Below are 22,828 nucleotides of genomic sequence, written 5' to 3' on the forward strand. Positions count from 1 at the left end.
ATAGAGAATGGGAGGAATTAACTCGCCCCTCCTGCAATGAGCTCTCCTTAAGGTGTGAGCTCTGACTATATGGATTTCTCTGCAAGATCAGGAGGAGGGTTGACAAGCCTTAGGCAGTTACTCAAATTGATTATCACATTCTTGCTGCTTCACACCAGCATTTTGGTTTTGACATCATTATTGCAGAGCTGCTGGGAGGCAGCAGATGCCCAGGCCCCTGCATCAGCTCTCAGTGGAGGAAGAATTAGGCCATATCCTAAGTGGACATTTTAATTGTCCTTGTTTTAATTACAGATGCTCACCTGTGCTAAAATGAGGCAGTCAGAGAACACCTCGGGGAACCTGACATTCTTCAAGGGGGTTCACCTGTAGCAGAACCTGACTCCCAGCAGAAACTCGTGCCTGCAGGACTGAAGCCACCAGCAGTGGGACTCCAGCCTCTCCTCTGCTCCTGTAACGTGTTTGCCTTGAGGGTCTCTGCCAAAAAGCCTTTCTCAGCATGGGGTCAACCCTATCCACATCTGTCTTCCCAAAAGGTACAAAACTGCTTGTGCTGTGGAAAGTGTGAAAGCTAGTACGTAGTAGTGCCATTTTTTATCTTTTTCTTGAAACAGATCACTGTTGAAATGGAAAACAACATGCAAGCCCTACTTTTTTTTTTTTAAGAAATAGATTATTTTAAATATGTTAAGGAAACTTCTTCTCGCCTTCTTTCACTAGTGGAAACAATTCACTTAATTATATCTGAAAGCATGAGATAGTCCCTATTTGTCTCCTATGTCCTCAAAATGTTTTAGAGTAAACTTTGCTATTTGTTTTGGTGGAAAAAGAATTGTCCAGTTCCTCCCTTCAGTCATGTTTTCTTTCTTTATTAACTTGTACTCTGGAATTGTTCAAGCTTACTTGAGGCTTCCTAAAGCTAAGAAAATTAATTGTGTAACTGTCTGAATAATAGATGCTCTTTCAGAAAGCATCAAAGAATGTTTTCAAACCTTTTCCACGTGAAAAAGGTTTCAATATATTTCATTGAAACAAAAAGCCAAACTTAATTCAGCCTGAAACATAGTATTTCTTTATATGGTATGTTTTCATGGTGTGCATTTTATTTCAAATGAAACTGATACAAATTTTGAAGAAGTTAAATGCAGAAAATCAGCAGGTTTCATTTTGAAAATATCTTTTAATGTGTTCACTACACTTGCTAATGGAGTTGAAGGTACTTCATCAATTAAATGTGCAGAGGAACTATTTTATTAAGCCTTGTGCCTTAAAACTTTTTAAACTTTGTGGGTAATGTTTCTTAGTAGATTGGGCCATAGATTATGAACTCCTTTGGACAGAGATTAATTTCGCTTTTGCATTTGGAATGAGTTGGTTGTTCCAATTAACACAAGAAGCAGACTAGGAGAATGCTTTTATCAGCTTCCTTTACATGCTCACAACCACCTGGAAAGAACATCCTCATCAAAACCATGTTCTTTGGCAATACTTTAATCTCTTCTTAAAAGAATTTCTTCAGCAATTAACAGTCATGAAGTTAAGAATTCTATCTGTGCACAAAAACAAGGTTTAAAGAATTATTTTAGGATATTTTTTCCCCATGTCTGCATATCTCCCAGAAAAAAATCAGGAATCAAAAAATGATAGTATTTATCAAACATCTAGGTTTTAATTCTTCTGTTGCGTATTCATGGAGATGCTGATGAACGTTTTGCACAAAACCTTTAACAAAATCATATTTGTTTGACTATCAGAAATTGTTGAGGTGAAAATTCTGTTCTCCTCAAAAAATTTTAGCTTTACATCAGAAAAAAAATATTGGAGGGAATAGCTGCTGTAATGCTTTTATTTCAGAAGCATTACTTTTATACTGTAGTTGGTCTGTAATAGTGTGCCTACATGTTAAAGGTGTGGAAGATTTAATGGTACATAAAAGCTGGGGGGGATGATAAGGACAGAAAGATTGATAACAACAATTGTTGCTCCTTTGAATTGTTGGGCTTAACAGACTTTATTTTTTGAACAATGGATGGCAGGCAAATAATAAAAGAGAGTGACACAATATCCAAACAGTTTCCCTGTACAGGCCAGATAAGCTAGAAATGCTGGTAATGTGATCTATGTGGTTTTTTAATTGACTTTTCATTAATAAAAAAGCAATTAGAAAAGGGAGCAGAGAATTTTTTAAGAATAATGACTGTCAGGACTTCAAAGAGCTACCACACTTTTCAACTTCGAAGGAAAGTAATGTCTTGTAACAAAAAGCAGAAAATTAGGAAATTTAATGCTTTTTCTAGTTTAATGATGTTTTGTGGTTCCTAGACTGTTTTAATAATTATATCATGCTTACCATTTTGTGTTAGTGTGAGCTATGAATGTTAGTGGTTTAACCCTCCTGGAATGTCAGTTACTGGCACATTTTATGTGACTTGGGGACTTGCACTCGGTTTGTGTAAAAGGGAAAGCATCTCTTTTTTGTTTGTTTGTTTGTTTGAAGCAGAACCTGTGAGGATCTACATGAACACAAAGAGTGTGGCTTGTGCTTTAAAATGCTTTAATGAACACATCTCATTCAACACGGTCTGTTTTTCTAACTTACTTGGGCAATTGTGTATGTGAAGGCAAATAGGATGAAAATATCCTGTGATATTAGAGCGAGTCTTGTTTCTGTTGGGTTTGTCTACCACTAATGCAAAAACTTGAGCTGTAGCACAGTTGTAAGAGAGGTACTGACCAGGAAAAAATACACCTCAGGCCCTCTAACAGCTGACTGCTGGAGAAAAGGAGCAACAGCTATTAAAAAAAAAAAAAAAGAAAAAAAAAGAAAAAGAAAAAAAGCCCAGAGAAGGAGAAACTGAACATGGATTGTTCTTGGGGCGGGAGGGAAAGAAGGTCCCACTGCAGCACTGTCCCTTCCTTTGCAGATGCCAGACACGTGTGCTGAAAGGGTGATTTCTTTTAGAGATTGTAGAGATTTAGGTGCCTACATCAGCAGTCAGGATCATGGCAGGCTTGGGGCTTAACTGAAGCTGATTGAAAGACCCAGGGACTCTTAAAGTTGAGCTTTTGTGTGCAGCAAGGAGGGTTTGTGTCTTGGCAGGGGAGAGCAGGCTGGTGCCTACCTACAAATGTGCAAGCTCATCATTCCAGTTCCAGAAAGGCCAAGCAAAGTTGGCACTTGTGGTTTTGTTTGCTAACTAGGGTATCTTTTGTGCAATATCATTGGCTTGCATCCACAGCCTGCCTGATGACTGCAATAAATAACACCTCCTTACCCTTGGATATTTTCAGCTATGTACACTTTATCTATACATAATTTATTTTCTAACTGTAATTGTGAGCATAAACTGGGATTGCACTGTGAATCAAGAATGTCATGGATTGTTCCCTCTCACATTCAAAAAGTAACTTGTTTTTAATCTCTTTTGGAGTTGGTAATTCTGAAATATCATAGCTTTCTAGTGTGTGTGTGTGTAAAAGAATATATTTTTCTCTTTTTTTTTTTTTAACTCCCAAAACTTGACAGAAGTCACCTCCTCTTTTTTTTCATTCCCATTTCTAAATTTATTTAGTGCCCATGAAAACTTTCCGATAAATACTGTTGCATATCAGGGCACAACCTAAGCATGAAGATTTCTGCATCTAGCATGAGGCTTTTTTGCCACTGTATTTCTGGCAGAGCAAGGGGAAATATTCACAATTAATCACTTCTCTGAAAAATTTTGCCTTTTTCCTGTTGGTCCAGAAATTGCCCAAGTAATTTTGAAGCTCTTGGAAGCTAATGCGAGTTATTTTTTTTAAGCTACCCAATGAATGAGATGTGAATAGCACTTTGCTTGAAGATTGTACTTGATAGTTAAGATCCAAGATTTATAGTTAAAATAGTGTAAGTCTAATACTTTAGACTCAATGATCTAAAAATGACACACCTACTTGGACATAATAAAATTCATGGTTTGGGTACTAAAAACGCATAAATGTCTGAAGCGGAACTTGAGAAACTGAGACACAAAATGATGCTTCTTTACCATTCTACTCTGAATCACTGCAAAACAAAATCTGTTTTATTCTTAAAGGTGAACTGTAATGTTATAAGGGGTTGGGTTATTGTTGGGAGTTTTGCGTATTTTGGTTTGTTCAGTTAACTTTGCTCAGAACAGGACCATTCTGTCTGTTTTCCATGAGTGCTGTTGGTGACCACCACAAAGCCTTGAGCTGCCCAAGACACTGCAGGTTGAAAGCAATGACAGGTTTTTTCGCTGCAAGGAGGATTCAGGGAGATCTTCTTTGGGCCTGTCCTGTACAGCATAGTTTATGGCCTCGTACACACAACACGGGGCCAAAGTTCCTTTTGGACCTATTGCACCCTACATAGTCAGGTCAGATGACCTTCAGGGGAGTGATATCCATGAAGATGTGCAGTAGCGTGACTGTTAAGACACTCTTCCATTTTGGCTGGACAAATGGGACAGCACATGTGTCTCTAGCACCTGTTTAAGGCAGAAGTACTTGGCAAGTGCTAAACTGTATAAACACTTTATAATTACAAACCTCCTTAAGCTCCTCTATCTTTGTCTTCAAAGTGCTGTGTGAATAACTAATTCAATGAATTAATCATTAATCCACCTGATATAAAGAGCAAATGTTCCTTTAAAGTGATAGGCATTTCCTAATCACTCTTCCTTTACAGGGGAGGAGGAGGAGAAAACTGAATGGAGATATGCGCAATTAGAAGGACCTTCGCTTGCTTGAAGGCAAGCCCTAGTGTTTAAGATGCTTCAGGGCCTATAGAGACATTTCCTCAGCATTGCCTTGAAAAATGGAGTCATCTGTCATGTTCCTGCAAGGCAGCCAAGTCTGAAGTGCTTGGGGGGCTGGGGGGCACGGCTGCTGGATCCCTTCCAATAGGCAGAGCAGGGGATTGGAAACCACACATTAAGCAGCTTCCATAGCCTTGTGTTGGTTTCTCAGGTTCTTCTGCCTTTGCTTGATTGGTGCTTCACAGTTCCAGGTTTCCACAGAAGCCTGAGAAAATCTGTAGACCAGCTTGTTGCATTCTGGTCATGTCATATGCTGTTTGTATCCGATAAATGAGTGCAAAAGTGAGGATATCTGCAAATGGGAAAATGCAAGTGTACAGTTCCATGTGGCACTAGGCAGAGCTGCACATAGCTTTTCTGAAATGTATGAACTTGCTTTTCTTTAAATTTCACGTATTTATCACTGGGGGCCTGACACATTGTACCTGTCTTTCGTATTCCCCTTTCGATTCAGCTGCTAGGCTCTGAATCTCCTGCCAGCTGGAGTACCATATGTAAAAAAAACTTGATGACTTTACAGTAAGAGCAAAGTACTCTTACTGGCATTTGTTACCTACAAGTCATGACTAAAGCAGGATGCTCGGGGTTAACAGGTTCAGTGTAGATTTTTGTTCACTCTTTGTCTCTGAATCGATATCTAAATTCTGTGCCTATTTTTGGTAGTGTTTATTTACTTTTATTTCTGTGTACATACACTTGCAAGTGCGTGCATGTTCACTCTTTTTTTTTTTTTTTTTTTTTTTTTTCCCCTGTGTTGTCATATGAGTGGAAGTGGTCTTGGACTAACAAAGGTGCATAAGTAATTCAGAGAGGGGAAAGGAGTTGTAAACAGCATACCATGGCTGAAGAGGTGGTTACCCCAACTGGTAATCCTATTGATGTCGGGTGGTGTTACTTACACAGGGAAAGAATACAGTCTGAAATGGGAAAGCAAATTTCCATTACGTGCTTACTAGCAGCTATTACGAACAATGGTGCAAAGGGGATTTTTGGGTACCTTTGGCACTGTCCAGCTAAATCCTTAAGCTCCCTAGAGGTGGAGTACCCAAACGTATAAGAATCCTTTTGTTAGCTATACGTTCCCATTAAAATGAGGGGTGGGGGTGGGGTTGTTTAATCCTAAAAATGGCTTTAAAAACATTTCACAGACTTAAAGAGAAAACAGCGTCAAATAATACTGAGGCAGGACAAGGAACCTGGCGATGCCAATAGGGGACTGAGATCAGCAAGAACTGTTTCTGCTCTTCCCTCCCTTGCTCCTGACACAGGGTGAAGCTGAGAGACTGTACAGGCTGGGGGAACAGTGGTCCAGCCAGCATGGCCACCAGGGAGAGGCAGAAGCAGGGCTCAGGGATTGCTAAAGTTTTTAACAGCTAGCTTAGGAACAGCTTGTGTTTTTTGACAGCTGCTTCTACTGAATCAACCAAGCTAACACAGACCCAAATTAACGATTTTATTTTTAAATCCATAAACATGAATGCAACTATGTCTGGGACAAGACTATATTTACATCATGTACGATTACTGCATGATGAGACCAGTACTGTGTAGTGGCCACTGACAAAGAAAAACGCTATAATCTGAAATGACAAAACACAGAATGTTTAAGGAAGGCAATGAATAGTTAAACAAACATGTTTTCATTTTGCTCAGTGCCTCAGAGATCTGACTCCTGAAGATACTTGCGCTGCCCGCGTGGATGTGATGCCCTCTAAATGGCTGAAGGCTCACATTAAAAGAAGGATCAGTTGAATGACTGATGCTGGAGAATACGAGTGTCCCCTTACTGCATACAGAAATGAATCGCTGCAACATGCAAAGTACTGCCTGATCAAGCTAAGCAGTAAAGCATGGGGACAGATAACGCATTTGAAGTGAAGTGTTGGTCTAGATGAGTGACTGAGTCAGCTTGCTTGAGAGATGTCTGCAGACACGCTCCTGTAGACTTTTGAATACAAAAGCCCTAGAAAGTTATACTTCACTTGCTGCGATTTCCTTCTCCCTGGCATTTCACTGTTATTTCTTTTTACTTTTGCTGTTGCTCTGACCTGCCATCTGCAGATTTTCTGAACCTTGAACAGTAGCTGTGACTTTGCTGCGAGAACTCTGAAACTCGTTAACAGAAGGACTTGGCTTTAAGCAAATGTCACATCACATTAGTGTAATTCTCAGGCACTAGCTAGCTCTTAGCTTCGCCCATTCACTTGGGCAGAGCTCAAAACACCTTGCTGCATCATAGAGATGTTCTGATGATGCTGATTACTTTTGTCTGCATCTGTTTTGATTGATAACTCAGGCAATTATTAGCATTCTGCACATAGCAGGAGCTTTTCTCAGCTCTTGTCAGCATAACAGGACAGTGGTGAGGAGGAAGGGAATTTGTAAGTAGTATCCCAGGGAAAATAACCTACAGGGTCTGAAAGTATTAACGAGAGGAAGTGCTACTACGATTAGATGCTGTACATGCATACGGTACATACATATTGCATTATGCTCTTCTTGGGGTGCAGCGTTGGGATCTCACAGTAATTAAGATGAAGATATCTGAGGCATGCTAGCAGCCTTCCACAGCGTTACTTGCATCTGCCTTTACAGCTGAATGAAAGATAAAACAGAGCTTTGGCATTCTTGTATATAGCTGCTGAATCCTTTGTAATAGCTCTTCCTGGGCTACCTGTTAATCCATCATTTATTACAAGGACTGCAGAAATAGCCCAGAATATTATTTTGCAGTGCTCTGTAACATTACCCTCTGAGCTCATCAGAAGGATATATCTGAAAATGCTAGCAGAGCAGGAGATTTTAGACCTCCCCAGTGTACCAGCAGGTACGTTGGTCCAACATTTCTTGACATGCTTTGTAGCCCGTGTGTCTGCCTACACAGCCTCTTCCTCCTCCTCTTCCCAACTTACATTGGAGGCTGTATCTGTCCCTGATGACAACGCTCTGACAAATATCTGTTCAGTTGTAGTATCAAAGGAATATTAAAGTCACCATGGCAGAAAACTGAAAAGCAAAGAAACCCTTGTTGTGGTTGATGTATGACTCCAAGTCTGAATTTCAAAGCATGCTCTAATGTCTTTCAATAATCTAGATGCTTATTTTGGATCAGGAGCACTACTGAAACTGTCCTCAAGTTCCTAGTGCACAGGAACAACTGAGCAAAATTAAAAAACTGATTGAGTGCATAAACAGGTAGATTGAAAATGTAGTTCTTAATCCTGATCTGCAAGCAGTAGATGAAGTAGTGAGTGTGTTTTCCTGGCTATGGGAGGCATGCACAGAGAGCAGGTAGAAAAGGAAAGCAGCAAGGTGAGCTTTTCTGAGGATCTGAGCAATTACAGAATATTGAGGTTATTCCTAACAGAAAGCTTCGTTTTAAGTTAAGATTTTCTTCCCTGACTGGACTGAGATCTGCTGCTTTTTGTGACAGTTATGGTCCTGGTTGCATCACTGAAGGCACAAGGTCATTTGAGAACTGAATGCAGCCAGTTCTACCTGCTTGCTGACTGGTGTGGTCACACAGACAAGTTCCTCAGTTGGGGAGCAGAAACTCTGATCTCTTGAGTGTGGCAAACTGCACAAGGGTGAAGTCGAGTCACCGATGAAAATAGGAGACGTGCCTCATAGAGGCTGCCCAAGATGTGGCCGAGGAGCTTTCTCCCAGCATGGCTCAGCAACTCCAGAACAAACCAAACAGCTCTGTGTGTGCAATTCACATGGCTCCTGGGCCTCACGTGCAGCCTCTGCCTGCTTCCAGGCTTCACAGTTTCCTTCTGAAGTCAAAACTGGACTTGATGATTACACAAGGACTGAGCCTGGGGCACAGACTCTGCCTCTGCTGTGCCAGGAGATGTAAATTGCTGAGACCAGAGTTTGTGCTCCATGCTAACTCAAACCTCAGCATCTCTGGGAAACAGATCTCATTTGAACCTTTGAAGCTCACTGAAAAGATAGCGCTAAAATCAGTATCTAGTTTTATGGAGTGTGATAGGATTTAAATCTAAACAAACAGTTTGGCCCACGCTGGGGCTGATTTGCTCAGTAATGTTTGGAAACCTCTTGGCCAAATGCAGTGGCCAAAAAACAAAGGAAGCAGATCCTTTCCTCTTAGCTTATGCAACAAGCGCACAGTAGAGATTATTGTTCCTATGCCATTTGTTTGCTCTTTTTTTCACATATAGCTTTGCACAAATCCTGTCAGTGTCAATGATAGTGATGAAAAGACATAAAGATATCATCTCTCTCTGTAAAACGCAGGACTTGTGTTTAGGGACTTGAGAAAGGCGTGCCCAAATGAGGGTAATGTCTGAGGTATTGACGGACCTCTACCGTTACTAACTGGATTATATCTGGTGGGCTGTCAGCCCGAAGTTAAGGAAAAGGCAATGAGGAGCACAACACAAACAAGCTTACCTGGGGAGAGGGAGTGAGAGTGTTTGCCACTGGTCTGTGTTTTAGGGGTCTCGGGTGACAATCTGAATGAGTCATTGATGTGCTGTTTTACTAGGGAGGCTTATACAGTCCGTTATCGATTTCCCCTGACATTCACAACCCTCATAGGGATTTTGGTGTCAGTTATTCATTACCAGGCAAAATGAATTTGATTTTCATACCCCTTAAGTGAGACAAAGTTGGAGAAATGAATAAGACAAACAAGGTCATCATCTGTGCATGGTTTTGTTAGTTAGATTTCATTTCATGCAAAAAGTAATAGCTGGATTTCTTATTTCATTGCAGCTTTACTTTGCCTCAAAGTAACGTGTTTGTTTAAATTATGTTTTTAAGCCAATATAAAATACAGATAATAGAGATGAAGCAAGAGAAATGCACAGTTCCCTTTAGAGGGAGCATTAATCTCATGATACAGGATTGGTGACTTCGGCTGAGCTTCCAGCTCCACAGTTATATAGTTATATACTCATATGGCGGACCGGGGTGGGTGGGAGGTATGTGGCATTAATAGCATTGCTAAATAGCTGTTACTGGGGCTTTTCCAAAACGGGATTCTTGTGTGCCAGAGTAGGATCCTTTACAATTTTACTGTCTGATGCTTAATGATGCTGCTGCACCGCTGCATGAAAAATGCTCTTTGGGATGGCTTCCATCTCTGCTTAAATGCGACCATCTCAAGGCAAAATCATCATGTGGCAACTCTCTTGAAGAACCCGCTAATTTTTAGTGAAGTATGAAGCACCCAAGTATTAATTTAAAATAAATCTGAGTTACATCTTCCTGAAACAAGAACCTAGAAGAAAGTAGGTTCTCAGCTACTCAATGTGGGTTTTTTAATCTTTTCCATTCTTAAGAAAGTCTTAATAAGTCACAGAAGCCATAGCATTCCACTGCCACAGAAACGTGTGGGACAGCTACCTGAAGGGAAAATTTGTACTAGGATGCAGTGGCTAACTAGAGATTAACTGTGTCACTCAACACGTAAACAGTGTAAGTAGCATGCATGTGAAGGGCTTGTATTTCTTTCCAAATAGTTCTGAATCACAGGAGGGAATTTCTGTCATCTACTCCATGGCTGTCCCTTAAAAGGCACCGTTAAACTGAACTTTTAAAGTCCATCCTCAGCTTGCATAGGTCCATATAGGAGAGGAAGAATAGCCCACAATGGAGGTGAATGGAACAATACCTTACAGGTTCCCATCTGCGATCAGAGCTATGCATGCATGTAGAGAGGGAGGAATAGAGATATTCTTCCTTCTCGCCTGTCTTGCCACCAAATGAGAAAGTGAGAAACTCAGAGGGAAGTGCCATGACCATGTGGTAGTTGGTGAGGGAGTTATGACTGGGTTAAAAAATAATAATATAAAATTTCCAACTCAGTCCAGAGCTCTCCTGGCTGGGTGGTGCTGCGCTCGGAGGTGGGGAGGCTGGCTCCAAACCTTGGGCAAGGGCTACTTAAACAGCTCATAAAGCAAGATCAAAGAGGATATGTAATTCTTCACATCACAGGCCAATGTATAGTCCGTTCATGCCATCAGACCTCTCCTAAGGCTATTTTATTTTCTTCCTGGTGGCCAGAGGAAAATAGCCAGAGGAAAGCAAGAAGAAGAAAAACAAGAACAAGAGCTAGCATGGGAAAGGAGAGGAAGCAGCTGGTGACAGACTGCCCCTCTCCCTCTACAGGCAGTGGATTTCATGGATACTAAGCTGTTGGGAAAGCAAGAATGAAGCGTCTGTCACTTTGCAGAGCACGGTCAGGATTCCTAAATTTCATTTAAATAAGGAAGATAGAATCTTTTTTAAGACAGAATAATCCCTTGTGGGGTGACCTAAGGGGACTTGATGACTAGAAGAATAACATTCGTAAACATCAGCCTCTCTAGCTATAGTGTGTGCAAAGCTACAGTGAAAACTTCCAGTGTTCTGCATATGCTGGCCAATGCTTTTTAAATGTGTCCTATCGGCTGAGTCTAGACAGTGCTCATGCAGAAACCAGCATGTGTTGAAAAATGTTATGTTTGCCTACCCTTTAAATAGACAGGATTTTGTTTGGGTTTTTTCTTTTGATGTATATTAGGGGCAAAGAATGAGTGGAGGAAAGCATGTGTTTGTAGCAGATACTGTGCAATTGAAAAGGAAACACTATATGGTAATAAACCTACATTGATTTGGGATCATTGAAAAGTGGATGTCTCGTGGAGAAGGTCTAATGGAATCTATAGGGAACAAACAGATGGAGACTTTTTCTGGGTAGGGCTAGTCTGAAAACGGATTTACTTACAAAATAATATAAATCTATTACATACAAATCTACTTACTAAATTTAGAGCAGCAGTGGACATTGTATTTAATTACCCATGATCTGCTTTCATCTGGGATCTTTTCCTGGCTCTTTCCAGACTACTCTAAACTCTCACTTGACATTGGCATCATGCTTCATTTTCAATATTGTGACAGACTTTCCAGGCACCTTTTGCATAAGCAAGTAACCTTACTTAAAAGGTACTGAAAGAAATAAATGTGACCCAAAGAAATCTTAACACAAAAATATCAGGCTTCCCTGTGTGAGCTTTTGAGTGGAACCACTTCTCCAGGTGAACCAAGGGAGGTTAAGGCCAGGCATTTCCTCTGGAGACTGAGCAAAGTAGCTATATTTAGAAGATGCTTTCAAACCCACACAAAGCGCCTCTGAAATATCCTTGAAGTGCAGTGTGGTGAACATTTAGAAGGAAACAGCTGCCCTCTATAATGTTTTTGGATGAGAAATAAAACAGGATAATGATTTCTCCTGAAACATCAGGAAAATATTTGTAAGCAAAAGCCTCTCTTCAGGCAGGATATCTCACTCCATGAGAGTGGAGTTTTTTATGGCAAGCTCAGGTTTGTGCTCCAATAGGTAAGATCAGTGTAGATGAAGACATACAGATGAGACTTCTAAGGGAGATAATATGTTCACTTTGAACTTCTAATTTCTCTTCTATCAAGCTCTGTTTGTCAAACAGGGTTTAAATAAGAATTCAGAACATCAAACAACAGATGGCAAACACTAGGCTATTAAAAGCAAAAAGCCCGATTGCATTTCAGTTCATATTTCCTCAGAGAATCTTTAATTTTCTTGTTCAGTAATACATTGCTTGACCCATCCCTTGTACAGATCCATGAAATGTAATCAAAGCAAGGCTTCTCTTGGCATCTCTAGCTGTTCTCTGACTATGCTGGGATACTTTTTCATATCGTATCAATCCTTCTCAGTCAAAAAATAATCTTTGCTACCCCCATCCTGAAAAAAGGCCAATGGTTTTTGAGGAACAATGGCTCAAAAAGCAAGAGGAGTAATTTTTTTCTGTGTATTCAGTTATGTCTTTTCTGTACCTTGCACAACTTGAATGGTATCAGTGATAGTGAACAGTGGGATTTAAATGACGGTGCTCTCCAGAGAAATGCAATGACATGTGGAGCAGTTGGATTTGGTACCTCTGTTCCTCAGCCTGTCTTTTTCACTTGCCACTACTGGGAAACTGTCTTCAGTCTTCCAGATAGCAAATTATTTTGATCTGAAAAGTGCCAGAGAGTATTAGGCTTTTTTCTAGGGCTTTATCTAAATAAAAGGAAGGCTGCCCCTCTAGACAAGGAAGTTTTGTATCTATAAACGACTGCTCCTCATTCTGTGTGGAGTGCTACAAAATTAATATATTGCTGATAGCTTTATATTTTCATTTGCCTACACAGCAGTTACATTCCAGTGACTTCCCCAAATTGGATATTAATGATTCACACTGCAATTTGTGTATCCATAAATTGGAGCTGCGTAATCTGAAAAAACAAAGACCATACCTAGGGACTCCCAAGATCTCCCTCCTGATTTACTGGTGGGTCGTCAGTTCAGCCTGATTTAATGGCAGTCAACTTATAAACCAAGCTCCATTGCAATATCAGCCTAAAGGAGGTGCCCACTAACAGCCCTGTGAGCAGCAATGGTGGAGGACCTTTCAGGAGAGGAGAGAGCTGAGCTTTGTGTCTGGAGGGTCCAGAAACTGTTAACCCTTTCTGTGGTGACATGCAAGAGTTGCTGTGTCCTGGGGAGAGAGCTGGAAGTGGTCACAGGAGGATAAGGGCATACCTTGTGTTGGCAAACCTCTAGCGGTTGCTTCTGCATGCTGGCACTGTGGTGGTCACAGTACGTCAGCACTGCAGAGGCAACAGTATGAGCATTTAACTCTGTTAGTCTGTTCTAATTCCCTTAGGAAATGCTACCTGTATCACATTTCTGCTGATCTTCTCCTTATTCCCTGGTATCGTCAGGCAGAGACACAGCCTGGCCTCTCGAGGTTTAGAGCACCCTGTGACCAGAGCCGTTGTCTCAACGCTGATAAGAATTCTCTGCTCTCAGATTCCTACTTACAGCAACGGACCAGATTTCTGCTTCTTCTTGAAGATTGTAAGTAGCACCTGTAAACACTGTGATAAAAATGCTGCTGATCCTTGAAGGATAGGAGAGATCTTATTTGTACTTTCTGTTTTTTCTGGTTGGTCAACAAGAGCTAGGTGGTAGTTCTTTTACGGGCCCTTTGTTCCTTGTAGTGAAATGGCTTTGATTAAATATTTAATTGGTAAAGACAAAAGGAATGCATGGAAGGTGCTTCATTAGCTCAAGCTTTGCTGTCCTTCTGCATGCTTTCATCCATTTACCAGTGTAACCAGCCCAACAGACCATCAGCTCTTTGGGTGCATGTTTTCCTGCTGCTTTTCTCTTGTTAGGCCCTGGGAACTGATGCTGGTATTGGCACAGGCTTCTGGAGGGTGGGCTGAGAGCTGAGCAAGGGGCCCTTGGCTTCTCTCCTCTCAGGAGGGCGCCCTAACCATCAGGCTGTTAGTCCTTTTCTTCATGTGAAAAGTCTTTCATGTCCAGCACAGCTACAGAGTAACTGAGACCTTTCATCTCAGTGACTTGCTGTTTAGCCCCTGTTGCAGTGGGCATAATCTGTTTTTTCTGCTGAGAAGCAAAGATAGATCCTTTAGTTGGAGCTAAGAAGCCAAAATGCTTCACAGGGCCGGAGGTGGGGGTGGGGGAAGCTTCTTGAAAGCCTGGGTGTCCCTCTTGGTAAGATCACTGTTGAGAGCTACTTTTATCCTCAGTGTTCTGGAAAGCTGAGTGGCAGCCGCTGAGAATGAGTGGAGCAAACATTAAAAAATAAAGAAATATTTGCCTTTATAACAGCATGGTTATATAACAGCATGGTTAATGACTTTGGTGCTGAAGTTACAAGAGATTTGTGTGAGGCATATGCCTCCTGTGCTCACTTCAGGCATGCAGTTGATCAGAGAGGACCCTCGTCCCTGCCAGAGGGTCGCTTTCGTTCTGCTCTCTTCCTGTGAACCCTCTAGACCTGCTTTCCCTGCCATCAATGCTAAAGTCTGTTTTCCTATGCTGTTCTCCAAATGGAAATCTTATTTCCTCTTGGCTTTAAGTGATGTGCAAAATATTGCTTTTACATGTATTTCTAACTGCAGTGGGTCATTTCCCCTCTTGGTTCAAATGAGCTTGGTTTTCTGTTTCTGGGTGTCTGTACTTTCCGAGTATCCACTGCTAACAAAATATCCATCCTCCCAACACTAAAATTCAGCTCTTGCCCAGGAGGGCAGTGTTTGAATTGACAAGGATAATTATACGCTGCTGTATTCCCTTGCCTTATTCCACATACAAACAGGCATGGAAATTAAGCAGCAACCATGGACTGCTGATATTACCATTACTCATACGGTCATGAAAACAAGCAGCCCTTGCAGATATGTGTGCTTTGAGTTTGTGAGCTTTGGTCACCCATGGGCCTGGGATTGTGCCTTTGTTCCTTACTGGCTCCGCAGTCCCCTGTTCCTCTCCTGTAGCTCAGCACCACGCCAAATTAGACAGAAATTATCTCTGTTCTTGCACAGCTTGTGCTGAATCCTTGGTGCAGGAGGATCCAGATCATCACTGGAACAAAATACAAGCTGATAATAATCCCTGCTATTAGTCCATTTAAAATGGGTCAAAAAGACCACCTAATTGCCATAATTGCCTTCTGGCATTGCCTGTGCAGCAAACCTTTTGGCTGCGTGTGTAGGCATGTGTTCAACAGTAGGCATTCCTATCCTTAATAACTGAGCTCAAAGATTAATACTTCCATTTCATATAGCTGCCATCTGCTGCAGCTAGTGTCCAGTCACCGAAGAGTCTTGATCACTGATCTTACATGCAGCACCAGTGTTGTCTCTGTGCTTTTTCATACCACCTTGCTGGAGTGACTTGCTGTAACTGGAACAAACCGAATAAACCAAAATACTCACAGAAACACTCTAGCAGGGGAACATAGACATTAACTAGTTCATGTAGCCTCTGCCTTGAGGCAGGATAAAGTAAAAAGCCAAACAGTTTTCATACAATATGTTCAACCCCAGAATGGCTAAGCACAAGTTCTGAATAACGGCACTAATCGGAGCGCTTCTGGCTTGATGCTGTCACCTGCAGCCCCTGCATGTCTGACACTGCTTTGCTGACAGTGCCGTTGCAATGAGTGAGGCCATCATTTCCCCAAGCTCCTTGTGGTCCTGGCATTTGTGATGGGAAGATAGGGTGGCACCACTTGAGTTAAGCCCAGAAGAGCTCAGACTATATTTAGCACTTTCTCATGCACATTTCTGTTTGTAATTCTTCTTGGGTGTGGGGAGACATGCGCTGGTATGTACCCTGCTGTGGGAATTCTGGGCTGCTCCCATCTCCAACAGAGCTGAAATGCAGCTTTTAGCAGACTGTCATAAATTACATACTGTCATTTTAATTACCGCTTGGGGACATTTAAACTCAGAATCCCTGTGGGCATTAAGTCAGCTTCCCATCAGTCCTGCAGCCCGGTGTCAAGAGCTCTCCGGCTACCCTCCAGGGCTAGCACAGGACTCGCAGATTTGCAGAAGGGGTGTATGGAGACCTTATGGCACAGACCAGGTCTGGGAGGAGGTGGCTGGGCAGGAATGTATGAAATGGGTTGGTGATCTGGACTACCCAATACTCCAGACTGAGCGTTTTGAGTGGCAGTTAGGTATGCGATATACTAATCTCCGAGAGCCAGATGGAGTGGATTTAATGGCAGAAGGCGTTTTCCAGGGATCAAAGCAGTTTATAGAAATAAATTATTTTTATTAATTAAATTATTAAATGAAAAGAAATATGATAAATGTTGAAATGGCCCTTAATTCATGAGCTTCGCTTCCCTGGGGTATGATTAGCACCAGATAACTGGGTCTCCCTGCTGAGCCCTGTTGCTCAGCTATGCTACACAAGTACACTGTGCTTTCATTTTCTGTCTTATGTGAGCAGAAGCAGCATGATATAAAAGTTTAAAAAAAAGTGAAAGACTGTGAGGGTACTCTCAGCTGTATTCCAAATTGCTTGGACTCCAGCGATGTCACATGCGCCGTGCTTGCTGTGAATGGGAAGAAGCTTATTCTGATCGTGGGTGGAAATCAGCAGGCACTCAGTCAGCGGCAACTGCTGGAACAAAGCAGTGCAACCAAAATCAGAATCATGCCCAATAGATTCATCCTTTACAGGAAGTAATTTATTTTCATTAAGTGAGTAAGAGAGATTAGTGTCACAGTGGCATGATAAACTTAAAAGGCCCTGGAAGAGCTATTGTTGCTCTTAAGTAAATATTGATTCCTAAAAAAAAAATTAGCAGATTGTATATTTATCTCCTAAAACAGAACTGCCTTGAAGAGCTGGGTTTTTGGGGAATGCACTGTGTCTTCCTTTTTACCCACTCTATTAATGAGGGTTTAGTTGTGTTGAGTAAAAGCAGAGCTGGCCCATGCTGGGTCTTACGGAGCCACTGGGTCCAGTGCAGCTCAGAGATCTGGGGGAAGCTCTGCGCAGAAGACGTGGGAGCCTGCGATGGAAAGGCAGGCATCAGTAGGCATGTTGCCTGAGTTTGCGGGAGATGCAGGGTAGGGCTTCTGCTCACTTGGGAGGTCTTCTGCTGACTGTATGAAGAAGTAGTACCCATCTTTCGCAGCTTTCTTACTGTCAAAATACTTATCTTTGTATTTTATTTGTCCTGCTAATGGATTCTTAAATACAGGCATATAAAGGTCTCATAGGAACAAAGAGATAAAACAGTTTTGCTCAAAAAATTATCTGGCAATTCAAATGGGTTTGTAGAAATTCTGGAATGCCTGACTATAAATACATGGCTGTGTGGTACGAGTAGTTTCCTTGGGAAACCACTATTACGTGTTTGTCCACAGTGGCTACAAAGCCTGTAACATCAGCTTCTATTAATCCTTCCATTTCATGGCTAGGTCTTCAATTCAACAAGAATTAGAGGACAGACAGGTTAATAAATATGGTAGCTCATTCCCTCAGACTGAGATGGGTCAAAGTTCTCCAGATTCTTCTCTTGGCTATTTGCTGATTTTTTATTTTTTTTAATTAGTTTCGTTTTGCTTTGTTAAAGAGGGCATGGGGAAAAGATGCCTCAAACAACACTTTTATATAGTACTTTTTCATGGTGTTTTAACAAGCGTGTGTGTGAAAACTTCATTTCCCACGTCCAATAGGGGAGGTGAGGAAAATACTGGCACAGTAAGGTAGAGAACTGGCAAAAAGCGGGACACTCATAAATTGGTAGTATCGTTGCTAGGTTTTGGATGGTGAACAAACGATGCAGTTTTCTGGCAGAGGAGCTTTCCTGAATGTTCTCATTCCCTGTTTCTTCTTCAGGGTCATGTCAATTGGCAATTGTTTTCTTCAGACTTGTGAGCACTGATGCTGCAGTTGTTGCATGAACTGGGTGGGAATCTCTTCTCCTGCAAAATCCAGAGCGAGAAAATTCAGAGAATCTTGAGGTGGACAATGATTACCATTTTCTTTCAACTGACCTTTGATAGATGGTAGCTCCAAAGTGGTAATTCCAGAGCAGCAAGGTTGCAACCTTTATCACTTTTATTTTCCAATATTTCTATGTGAAGATAGATATACTCCTACTCAGATATGTTCTGCTTATTCTCATCAACATTTTACACTGTGATCCCTGCTTTTAACGTTCCTGTATTTAGACAAGCAGCCAGCCTTCCTGTATCAATATAGACGTATAATTTACTGAGAAAACAGTTCCTTTCATGGCTGCTTATTAATACAAAAGAAGATTTACTTTTATCCTAGGGAGCCAGTTGTTCTTCCCCTGTTACCTATAATAGTTAAGGTATTGCATATTTAGCTAGAAATGTATAAGGACAGGAGGTCTAATTTTCACTTAAAGTATCTCCAAGGCATTCAGCAGGCTCCTTGGTTGAGAGCTTTTGCCTGGTTTTCAGCTGACAAGCCAATAAACATGCAGATATGTGGGAATGCAGTGGGCTGACTTGGTCCAAGTGGATTTTACATATTCATCACATTAAGCAGGGACAAAGGAATATTCCTTTTTAGATTTTGGGGTTTTTTTCTTGTTTGATGTGAACACGTCCAGCCAATAAGGTAATAACCAACCATGTAAAATCATCAAATGGAAGGTGAGAAGGAAAACACATGCCAGTACAGATTTCTTTTAGGTTTTTTTCCCCTGAAGTGGAAATCTATATGTTTCTTATTACTTTATTATGTTTTAACACAGTGACTTCCTGCTTAATGTGGTAGAAAGTATAGCTACTGGAGCATTCATCGTGTCATTAAAAAACATAGCAAATAAATGGCTTATAATAAACAAAAAACTTATCTCAGGATTAGAGACAACTCTTTTTGAACTAGATGCATTGGAACAAGGCCTTTGTGCCTTCCCACCTCACTACAGAGAGCTTGGGGGTGTACTCAGAGCGCCTCTAGCACCTATAGCCTGGGTATACAAGAGCTGCTGTGGGGAGAGACGGCCTCCCTGCTGCTGCCTGGTCAGCTGCTGGGCGTGTGGGGCGAAGGGCGCTCTGCTTCTGCTCAGAGAAGCTGCAGAACCCACGGAAGGGATTTACCCCAGCTCTTGCTGCCTCCCTGGAGGCTTGCAACAGCCCAGAGCTCTTTCATCCACACGCATCTCCAAGTCCCTACACATAATGTCAAAAGAAAAGAAAAGGGGAAAAAAAAGGACATGGGATTAAAGTAGCATCCTGACATTTTACTACAACTGTAATTACTACCCAAGAGAGATGGCAAGGCATCATTTTGAAGCTAAATATCTCCTGGGAAGATACATGTTATCCAGCAAGCGTTTAGTTTGCCTTCAGTGGGAAAACCTGCCCAGTTGGAAATGCCTGTGCAGTGTGAGAGCGCTTACTGCAGGAGGGATAACCCCATTTTTTTTTTTTTTTTTTTTCTAAGTGACATCAATGCAATTTGAGGTCGTTTTAAATCAATATGGACGATAATTAAATACTCTGTTTTAAAAATGAAAAATTGATTTTCACCAGGAGGATATTTCAATAAGGTCAGTAGGGGGGTGGCAATGAGTAAATCAGCTTTTGTTCACAGTTTATAAAATCTCTATGACACTAACTTAGATTTGTAAGCGTTTGTAAATCTAGTTTTCCCCCAAGTGAAAAGTGGTATTCAGGACCTTCTCCTAGAGAGGGGAGGTTGACTTTACTGCCTATATCAATAAGCACTGACTGACTTCAAAGGAGCTCTGCTGATTTACACCTGCCAAAAGCCTGGCTCAGGAGATCACTTTGAGACACCTCTAACTATAACCTTTCATGCTTGCCAGAATACCACTTGGTTCAGACAGTGCAAATTGGTCACCTCTCTGCCCTGCACAGACAGCAAGGACCCTGTGGTGCCTTTGCTAAGTGAAAAGCTGTGCCCATTGGTCCTTGGCTAAAACCTACCCTCTGCTCCATTAGTCTTTGGCTAAAGTATACCACCCACAACATTTTGCTGCCTGTCTGCCACTCACCCTTTCAGTAGCCATCAGAAGATATAGGTTGCCCAACACTGAAGTCCAGGTGTGAGTAATGTATGTGGCTTACTGTCTGTAAGACTGTACTCGTAGTTCAACTTTCTGATCCATCTGAGCATGAAAAGTGCCACAGACCACAGATCTGATTTGATGAGGTGAGGAGGTAGGAAGAGCTGTGTGTGACACAGGTTCCTGCACAACTTTAGGGATTGCAGTAAAAAGAAGTCTCTTACTAGGTTTGGACAGCAAGGCCATCACGTGCCTGGATGAAAAACCTGGCTGGGAAGATGGCTAGTGGCTGTCTTCTCAGGGAGGTTCCTAAGCGTCATTTTTTTCTGAGGGGATGGGATCTGTTGGGATGTGTCTGTTTCCCATGATAAACCTTCGGCACACCCATGGGTCAGAAAGAGACTCCCTGAGCTAGTCCTGCTGCTGGTAATAGTATGCTGAGAGATGTTTCTTACCCTCTTTGCTGTCCCACTGCTGAGATTAGGGAGTGTATGGCATTCCTCACATGTGCAAATCTGGACCTAAGTTCTGGTACCTCATGCAGCAATGAAAATGTGCTTCTCAGTTTCCCTTAGATACTCACACAGACCTGACAGCTGTGGAACAGGCAAGGTATCTGTTCATCAAACTGAATTTACAAATTGGTGAGGATAAGGTGAAATAATTCAGGTCTAGATTTTCGTAAATAAGCCTAAAACTGCCTTTCCTGGACATTTCCAATTTTATCACAAAACTTACTAGGTTTGGTTTATGTTTTCCTAAAAACCGTCTTGTTGCCGTCACAGTCTAAGTGAATTTCAGGTTTTGTGAATTTCCTCTCACCTAATTAGACAGAAGTGGTTCTAGAAAGAGAGACTTAATTTTATCCTGGAAGGTTTAAGAAACTGAGGATCAGTAATAAGCAAGCTGTAGGTATCAGCTTCAGGGAACACTGTGATTTTTTGAAGAATCAAGCGGAGCAGAGTGATTTGGAAATGCTGAGGATAAGCAGTGTCATATTCATACTACCTCTGTACCCATTTTACAGAGATGGCAGTGGAAGAGATACCAGCATATTTTTCCTCTGGAACGTTTACCAGGAGAAAACTCTAAGTGAAACCTTTCTAAAATGGCAGTGATTGTAACATGGGGAATGCTGATCAAGGAGGAAAGGTTGTGCCCTCAGCTTTTTTACCTGGCTTGAATCTGCTGACAGTAGGAGATGAGTATAAATAAACCTAGTGTAAACAGGGAAGCAGAGGAGGAGCTTGGCAGAAATGCCAGCCAGAGCCTATTTGAACTGATTGACTGTGCAGCTGAAACCTGAATTAACACTAATAACGAATACTAGATGAGAAAGCTGTTCCTGAGAACAGCTCTGACTAACTCGCTTTTGAAACCTACAGTGCACTTCTGCAAAGCGTCTCCTGATAATTTCTTCCTCCCTTAACATACCCTGAAAAATGTTTAACCTCCCCTCCCCAAACACACACACATGCACTTGAAAAGGACCTCTTGAAGTTCTTTCTCCCAAACTAGGGGTGGGTTTTCAGCTTTCTGAAGCACTTGGTGGCCACTTGAAAATTTAAGCTCTTACAAGTGGAAGTGGATTTTCAGCTCTGCCAGCTGTCAGTGTGTTGGAGGTGTTTGCACCCTCTCATCACTGGGCATGTCCTCTCCAGGTCAAGGCACAGTCATACGAGGCCACCTCTTTGTGGCACAGGTGCTCCTTTGATTTCAGCGGTTGCTCACATACAACAAAGCCAAGTGAGGCTCCTGGGGAATTCTCTTGACTTCAGTAGATTTACACTGGTGTAAATCAGGAGCCAAGTGACAGAAGAAGCCCATATGTTCTCCTGGAGTGCTGATTGCAGGCGAAAGGAGCTGGATCAGAAGAAAATGACTGCACCCAGATTGTTTTCAATGTGTTAATGACTAGCTTGAGGCAGCAAATAAAAACAGAATCAGAGGTGATTTATATTTATGCTGAAATCTAAACAGGTCAGGCCTTAGGCATTTGCTGTCCTGTCTAACACTGTGACTGACTTCAGACCTCTTGAACTACAAAGGATTGCTGAGAGCGAAGTGAAAGCTGACTTGTATAAGAGTGGCCAGATTCTTGGATACAACATAAGGGAAAGGAGGGGTTATGTGTATGAGAAGAGATGGGGGCAGAGGAGGAATGTTATATTTACATGGAAAGTACTGCAGTCCATGGGAAATCTTGTGGGTTTTTTCTTTTTCCTAGATCTGGCCCCAGTTCCCTGATTAGCAATAGCTATTCTGGCAGATCTCTCTCACTGAACTAAAGAATTATTGGGCAGTTCTTCCAGGATACTCGCATCTCTTATGCATTGTATCCACTCCAGACCTCCAGTGAGCGGGAGGGGGGGAAAAAAGGGGTAAGACCTCAGTTACGACTGAAAAAAGTTTTGCAGCTTGTCCTGAGCATTTTTATTCCTCCCTGCTCAAAGTCCATCCCCAAAGAGAAGGCTGGCTCCAGAGAAAAAGCAGGGTAGTTGGCACAGCCAAAACTACCTGTTGTATAGGACCGCATGTTATTAGTAGAAAGAAAAAGACCATGACCTGGAGCCCTGTAAAGTGAGGCTAGTTGCAGCTATTAAGGGAGAAGCTGAGGTGTTTAAAAAT

The sequence above is a fragment of the Falco rusticolus genome, chromosome 9 (assembly GCF_015220075.1).
Source record: "Falco rusticolus isolate bFalRus1 chromosome 9, bFalRus1.pri, whole genome shotgun sequence".
In the NCBI taxonomy this organism is placed as follows: Eukaryota; Metazoa; Chordata; class Aves; order Falconiformes; family Falconidae; genus Falco; species Falco rusticolus.